The sequence below is a fragment of the Montipora capricornis genome, chromosome 3, assembly GCF_036669925.1.
Source record: "Montipora capricornis isolate CH-2021 chromosome 3, ASM3666992v2, whole genome shotgun sequence".
NCBI lineage: Eukaryota > Metazoa > Cnidaria > Anthozoa > Scleractinia > Acroporidae > Montipora > Montipora capricornis.
In genome coordinates, this window is record NC_090885.1 from 63,972,831 (window position 1) to 63,980,330 (window position 7,500).

Below are 7,500 nucleotides of genomic sequence, written 5' to 3' on the forward strand. Positions count from 1 at the left end.
ATCTTATGTAGATACTGATCTATGGCAAAAAAGTTCTGAAAATGATAAAAATGTACCCTCTTCAAGATTTAAAACAAAATTAAAGCACTTCTTGTTGTTAAACCAGCACTAATCGTTTACTCATAATGAAATTTAAGGATTATAGTCATCTTTGCTATCTATTTTCATAGTAATTGTAATTCGTAGCCGTCTCATGTGAAAAGGACACGTAACATGAGATCAAGAGTTCGTTATATTTAGTTGTTCAGATTGCATGCTGATTACGCAAACAAACAAAAACAAGCAGCAAAAAATAAACGTTTCTTGCCTGACGACGTGCAACGGAGACGGGTTTTGCTTTGTATTTTTCGTGTAGGTACTTGCAGGCGTGATAGAACAGAATAGAATTTTATTTGCTTAGTTGTTCATAGTTAATGTACAATTTAAAGGGAACCTCCACTAAAACAACAAAATAACTTTAAACCACAGAACTTAATGTTTACAATTGGAATTGCTCAATCTTTTTCCAATGAAAACGTTTGTATTCGGGAAAAATAAATTCCAAAAACGCTTATTTTGGCTTTCAAATTTCATGGGCGCCGCCATCTTGAATAATTGTGACGTAACTTGGTTGCCCTATTGTTCTGATACAAAGAGCTATTGTTCTGGAACAATAGGGCAACCAAGTTACGTCACAATTATTCAAGATGGCGGCGCCCGGGAAATTTGAAAACCAAAATAAGCGTTTTTGGAATTTATTTTTCTCGAATGCAAACGCTTTCATTGGAAAAAGATTGAGCAATTCCAATTGTAAACATTATGTTCTGTGGTTTAAAGTTATTTTGTTGTTTTAGTGGAGGTTCCCTTTAAAGTTGGAAACAAGCAAATAAAGAGATAAAAAAAAATGATAATTACAATTTTAATTAATTAAATGTTTGAGCCTAGGTGCTAAATAAACCGGTAGGTTTTCGATTTAGCCCCTTATCTGAAAGTAACCGTTACGGCTACCCAAAAGTAGGGGCCCCATAAGCCTATTAAATCCGAAAGTAACACAGGTCGTTACTTTCGGAATTCTACGGTATGACTTGCTTAGGTCGTAAAAATATCTTTGGTTTAGCTTTACTTTTTAACATATCCAATGCGGTTTTCTTTGAAATTATTATATCCAAAAACCGAACAGGCAGAAAAAAGTTCCCTGGCCTCTACTGAGAAAGAATTCAGTTTTCTGAGCACAAAGTCATTTTCGCCTTCTCGGTACCGCCCATGCAGTAACAATTTTATACCACCTTACCACACGGTTTTATTCAAGTACTCAAGAAACAAGGTTAGTGCACTGATTTATTTGTAAACTAAGTTAGGCTGTTAGCTTAATGGCTGGCATGGATTTCAAATTTTGTCACATGCATGACCCTTACCTTGTATGACTCCTTTTGGATGTTGTTAAACTGAAGCTAAGGAATCTTTGCTTTAATGAAAAAAAAAAACTAGGATGTAGTCTTTTCCTTTGATGAGCAACAAGATGAGGATTTACGCTAAGAATTACGTCTATGGTTTACTTTGGATTTCATAATCCTCAAGCAACTTTCGTAAACATAGTTTACGTCATAGAAAGTGCGGCGTGCGGGGTTTTATTCACGAGCTGTTTGTGTCAAAAACCCGAACGAGCGAGGAACGAGCGAGTGAGGGTTTTTGACACAAACAACGAGTGAATAAAACCCCGTACAAAGCACTTTCTATGTCGTGAACTGTTTATTACACATAAGACGAGAATTTTCATTAAAATAGTTTTCTGAACGCAAATTAGAAACAAAAACTCACTAACAATAGAACCAAATGCAAATTTAATTTAATTCAATAACAAAGTACGATTTGCACGAGATGCACGAGATGCACGAGTGATTGGCATGGAAACGCCTTTACGCTATCGTTGATTGGTTATACTTTCACAAGTGAAATAGCCGTACGCCATTCTGATTGGCTGTATAAGCCTTTTCCACATGTGAAAATAAAGCGTATAGATTTGTACAAATGAGCTTTATGGAATAAAATTCTCATGTTATGTGTAATAAAGTAAAGTACATATGATGAAAGTGTACACATGACCTTGAATTTAACAGAATCTGACTCCATGGAAAGTTGATTGACTAAGGCAACGAGATTTTCCTCCAGGAACACTTTGAAATGATGCAATTTGTTGGTTAAGATGTCTTTGCGGATGCGTTTGGCACGACTTGAGAGAGCTGTATTGGTCGTTGATATTTTCCAGTCGACTTCCTCTCTAGGAAGATCGACGGTGTCGCTGTAACAAAACGTATAGCTCACTGGCAAAAAACGGTTCCTTCGGATCGATTTAACTTATGAAATACAGATGGGAAGCTCGTGAATAGGCGCTTTTCTGCCTTCTTTTCTTCATTCTAAGTTAAGACTTGCCAGTTGTTTTCGTCATTTTCTTTTTCCCATGTAAGCCATGTAAATAGAACTACTCGGCTAACTCATAGATGTTGTACACAATTCAGACCCTTTGGGAATAAAACGTTTTGTTTCAGGTATTTCCATATCATTTAAATATGAATGCTACATTATCATGCAAATACAATACACAAAGAATCTTAATCTCGGGAGATTTGAATTGGGTACAACATTGAGTTAGCCGATTAGGTCTATTGTCCGCTACGTTGCTATGTAGCCGAGCATTTCTACAAGAAATTTTACGCTTCCTGTGGTTCAAGAGGCCCTTTGCTTAAAAAGTCGTTTTCTTGCAGAATCTTTAAGATACTATTTTCACAACACATAAAAGGGCACTGCGACAATTTTAACTTGTACGACCCAAAATACACGGTGTTTAGAGATATAAACAATAGTCTAATTTTCAACGCAGCTTAGAAAAGGCTAAACACATATCACTGGGAAGCAACGTCCAATGAAAGCTAACAAAGGCAGCTTTCTTAAATTTACAAAGGGCAACATGATCATCTCCAAAGAGCTAAAAAATTCGAAAACAAAATTTATGAAAGAGCCACCCAACTACTTTAAGTTGACGACTCCTCAAACGTCATATGATTTTGATAGTGTCCAAGAAGAAGATCCTCGCTGCTCAATTCTTCTTGGCACACCCAACAGCTGTGTTTTACACCGTTGTTTGCACTATTTTCTTGCGAAGTGCAGGAGCCATGGACCTCTAGGTTGTGTTCACTTGCACTTACAGAACTTTGCTGTGCCTTTTCATGTTTCCTGACACTTCTGAAGCGAAACAATTTCCTATTGACTTGCGTACTTTATAACGCTTCTGTCGCGTATAGACTCTTACATGTTTCCAGCTTCGCTACAACCTTTTCCACAATCATAGCCAGTGTGTAGTGACAGGGCTTCTCTCCTGTAATATGAACTCTTTCATGTCTCCTTAAGTTTTCACTTCGACTAAAACACCTGCCGCATTGTTCGCATTCATAAGGCTTCTCTCCAGTATGCACTCTTTCATGTTTCCTTAAATTTCCTGCCTGGCTAAAACACTTTCCACATTGTTTGCATCGGTAGGGCTTCTCTCCAGAGGTATGTATTCTTTCATGTTCCCTTAAATCTACTGCTTGGCTAAAACATTTGTCACATTGTGTGCATTGATAAGGCTTCTCTCCAGTATGCACTCTTTCATGTTTCCTTAAATTTCCTGCTCGGGTAAAACACTTTCCACATTGTTCGCATTGGTAGGGCCTCTCTCCAGTATGAATTCTTTCATGAGTCCTTAAATTTCCTGCTCGGGCAAAAAACTTCCCACATTGTTCGCATTGGTAGGGCCTCTCTCCAGTATGAATTCTTTCATGATTCCTTAAATCTCCTGCTTGGGTAAAACACTTCCCACATTGTGTGCATTGATAGGGTTTCTCTCCAGTATGCACTCTTTGATGTGTCCTTAAATTTGCACTTTGACTAAAACACTTGCCGCATTGGTTGCACTTATAGGGCTTCCCTCTAGTATGCACTCTTTCATGTGTCCTTAAAACTCCTGCTTGGGTAAAACACTTTCCACATCGTTTGCATTGGTAGGGCTTCTCTCCAGTATGCATTCTTTCATGGTCCCTTAAATTTGCACCTTGACTAAAACACTTCCCGCATTGTATGCATTGATAGGGTTTCTCTCCAGTATGCACTCTTTCATGTGTCCTTAAATTTGAACCTTGACTAAAACACTTGCCGCATTGTTTGCATTCATAAGGCTTCTCTCCACTATGCACTCTTTCATGTGACCTTAAATTCCCTGCTTGGCTAAAACACTTTCCACATAGTTTGCACTGATAGGACTTCTCTCCTGTATGCACTCTTTCATGTGCCCTTAAATTCCCTGCTTGGCTAAAACACTTTCCACATAGTTTGCAATGATAGGACTTCTCTCCTGTATGCACTCGGAAGTTCCTGTGCTTAACTGATCTTGACATCATTAACAGATTGCGATCTCACTTAGCACTAAAATACAACAGAAAAAGAAGTCATTTTCACCACCAACAATCTATTCGTGTGGCCATTGCCGGAGTCTGAGTGTGGCTGATGTCGGAGAAGTATGATTTTATCGGCGAGATGTTAGGTAAGCTAGAAATTACTTTCCAGCCCTTCCTTTTCTTCTGCGGTACGTGTGACAACCCGGGGAGTTGAGAAGTCGCTACAATCGCACTTAATCAGGCAAATAACCACACAAGAAGCGAAAAAGTCACCACGACAATAAAGGACCGCTTTTTTGTTGAGAACTTTTGCGTGTTAATATCCTTTTCAGTTTGTTATCGAGATTCCCATACAAATCCTTACAATTTTTACCCTCCGAGTCTGGGGGCCTGTGACGGGCCGAGCCCAGCGAGGTCCATGCGCCATGAGCTAGGGCCAAATATTTTCCTGCCCGACCCGACCTAAACTCACTCAACAAGCATTTTATCGTATAGGCCTATTACACTATTTATGAGCACTCAGCAAATTAAGTTTGGACAAAATAGGCACGTGTAACAAGGTGACCGTTAAATAGAGGTAATTTACAATATAGTTAGTCGTTTGGGAAATCCAAACGGTGACCACGTCTGCTTAATAGAGGAGACCGTTTAATAGAGGTCAAATTTACAGTAAATATTGGAAGCAAATTTCGGGAAATTGATAGGTGACCACTAAACTGAGGGCCACTTAATAGAGATTTGACTGTATATCTTTTAAAAGACAACCAAGTGTATGGACATAGGAATCAAACCTGGGAATGTTCATTAACCCATCACCTCACCACTATTTTTACATTAGAAAACTTTTACTAGTCTTCACGTGAAGTGGCAAGCGCTGAATGTTTAAAAGTTGATCAGCTACCACGTTTACTACAATATACATGTATGTGGTCTGTTTACTCAAAAATTAAGGCTCTTTATACGGGTACTGTTACATGTGCCACAGCATGCCCAATGGCCTTGCACTAAGAGTCTTTGCATATATAAAAAAAATATCAGAGTCCACTATATCCTTCTTGGATGTTTCATCAAAACCTTGCATCTAAAAATAAGGTTCAAGGCCCTTAAGTGAATGCATTTAATGTCTTCTATCAGGGAAGGGGAGCAGGAGCCCCACATCACAATGACATAGAGAATCATTTTGTTGCTGTATTATACATGTACATGAAGTTGATTTTTTGCAGTATCGGTTTTGATAAAAATTTCATCTGTCTCAAGACAACAACTTTTTTGGAGAATGAGCTACCAGTATTAATATGTACTATATTGTTGGTATGTTCTTGCCATGATAGATTGTGCTCAAAATAATATTAACACCCAGTCATTTTGAAGATGATCCATACAGTGTTACTTTAATTGATTCATTTCTAATATTTACCTAGCTATTAGTGTTTGTGTTAGTAATGTAGCAGCTCACATAACCTGCTATTGTATTGATATTGTAAGCAGCTTCTATTGTTTTTAAGCCTAAGTCATTGTTTGTATGTATTGTAAAATAGTTTTTCCACTGAGGACAAGCCATTTAAGTTCCTGGCTTTTGATGTACTGATGCATACCTTTATTGCTGGACAGGATATCGAGAGATTGAAGTGATCTGCACTAATATCATGACAATTAAAGCAACTGTTACATACATAGATACCAGAACATTTCAGGCAGCTAATGTGACCTTCAATGGGATTTGAACCCATGACCTCTGTGATGAAAGGAAAGGAAAGGAACTTTAATTAAGTGTCTAGTCGTATTAGTGCTGGACCACTAATTGGGGACACTGGAAACTGAAATTAACGAATATTAACACAAATCAAGTCATATGTTGGTTTTTGAGGAGAGGGAAAACCGGAGTACCCAGACAAAACCGCTCGGTGCAGAGTAGAGAACCAACAAACTCAAGCCACATATGACGCCAGATCTGGGAATCGAACCCAAGCCACATAGGTGGGAGGCGAGTGCTCTCACCACTGTGCCATCCCTGCACCCCAACGTTAGTTCAATGCATTGCCGCTGCTGGTGCAATTGTCCTGGCCCCAGTTCTTCAAACTATGGATACTGCTATCCACCAATCACTATCCAGTGGATAAACACAAACAAAACCAATTGAGTTATCCACTGGATAGTGATTTATCCACAGGCACCCCAAGCTAAGTGCGAGCATGGGAGACAAAAATATAAGGATTTGTATGGGAATCCTGACAAAAGGCTTAAGAAGATAATTTTATAATAAAATGGAAAATTAAAAAGCCTAACCTTATTGCCATTGTGGGTAGCTTCCATCCTGTGTGGCTATTTTCCAGATGTGATGCGATTTGAGCCATTTTTCAATTTCTGGGTTGTCAATGGTGTAATAAAAACCCAAGGCTAGATCTACTTAATTCTCAGGAGCCACCAATTTGACTTAAATATTCGAAGAAAAAATGTTCCCACGGTCACAATTCCACATCAGACTAAACTCACAAAGATTGAACTTTTATCTCAACACACCATCAATGCAATAGCAGTCCTGCGAGCAACCTCAGGCAGTAAAATCGCATTCAATCAGGCAAATAACCACACAAGAAAGGAGAAAGTTACCATGACAATAAAGTGCACCCTTTTTTTTAAGAACATTTTATCCAGAAACATTTGACTCAAATTGGTGGCTCCTGAGAATTAAGTCTCCAACCTTGGTATTTTATGATACCATTGACATTGGCTCAAATGGCACCGGATCTTGAAAATAACCACACAACAAGGAAGCTAACCACAGTGGCAATAAGGTTAGGCTTTTTAATCGAGAATTTTTTCATATATTAATTATCTTCTTAAGCCTTTTGTCGGGATTCCCATACAAACCCTTATATTTTTGTCAGCCATGCTCACACTGAGCTTGGCGCGCCTGAGATTTATCTGGCAGATAGCACTATCCATCATTTGAACAATTGGGGCCTGATACATTGTAAGTGCAAGGATCACTTCAATCCTCCCTCTATAACCTATTATTTCCTTCAGGATATGGAAAAATAGACCATGCCCAGCAACCAGATAATTTCTGAATTTCGACCCGATCTCAGTG

General features: G+C 38.5%; 1 pseudogene; it reads right to left on the minus strand.

Moving 5' to 3' along the window:
• Positions 1 to 1,299: 1,299 nt before the first annotated feature.
• LOC138040709 (zinc finger protein 709 pseudogene) overlaps positions 1,300 to 7,500 on the minus strand; it is a 37,414-nt pseudogene continuing 31,213 nt past the window's right edge.